Genomic DNA, 623 nt, shown 5'->3' on the forward strand with positions numbered 1-623 from the left:
ATCTCTCCCGGTGAGGAAAATGTGATTGGGGTATTAGCTCATCTCAGTGCTTCTGTAAACTCCTCTTGTCTCGACTGATCCTCCTGCAGCTTGCCAGGCTGATCCCCAGGTCGTGGTGCACTGGGCTGATGGCTAAGTGTGCCAAATAAAGGCGGAGAAACGAGTGGCTACATCACAAAAGCGAATTCTTGTTGACTGGACATTTTGTTTTGCAAAGCTGATGAGACAATCTGAATCATACTGTTCCTCCCACACAGAAATCCCCTTCTGCTAGGGTTATGCCTTGCATACCTAATAGCTTAGTAACTGGCATAAAGCAACTTCTCTGCAAAGCTGGGGAAAACCCTACATCCCAAGTGGCAGCGAGTGGCCAAATGCCACCCTCTTCAGCATTAGCCCCATGCTGACATCTCAGATATCAACACTGTGATTATCATCATGAGCAGTGCCAGTGGGAAGGGACGGGATGCAAGAAGTGCAGTTATGTCTCCCGTAGCCAAGAATAACTGGAATGTCCTCTTAATATTTTGGTTACTCCACACACTTTCACATGAACCTTGCTGGGAGAATGGCAGCAGTGCAACAAAAGCAGGAGAGATTGTGGGATCATTCAAATCCACCTG

This window comes from Merops nubicus, unplaced genomic scaffold, assembly GCF_000691845.1.
Source record: "Merops nubicus isolate BGI_N331 unplaced genomic scaffold, ASM69184v1 scaffold46055, whole genome shotgun sequence".
Classification (NCBI taxonomy): Eukaryota; Metazoa; Chordata; class Aves; order Coraciiformes; family Meropidae; genus Merops; species Merops nubicus.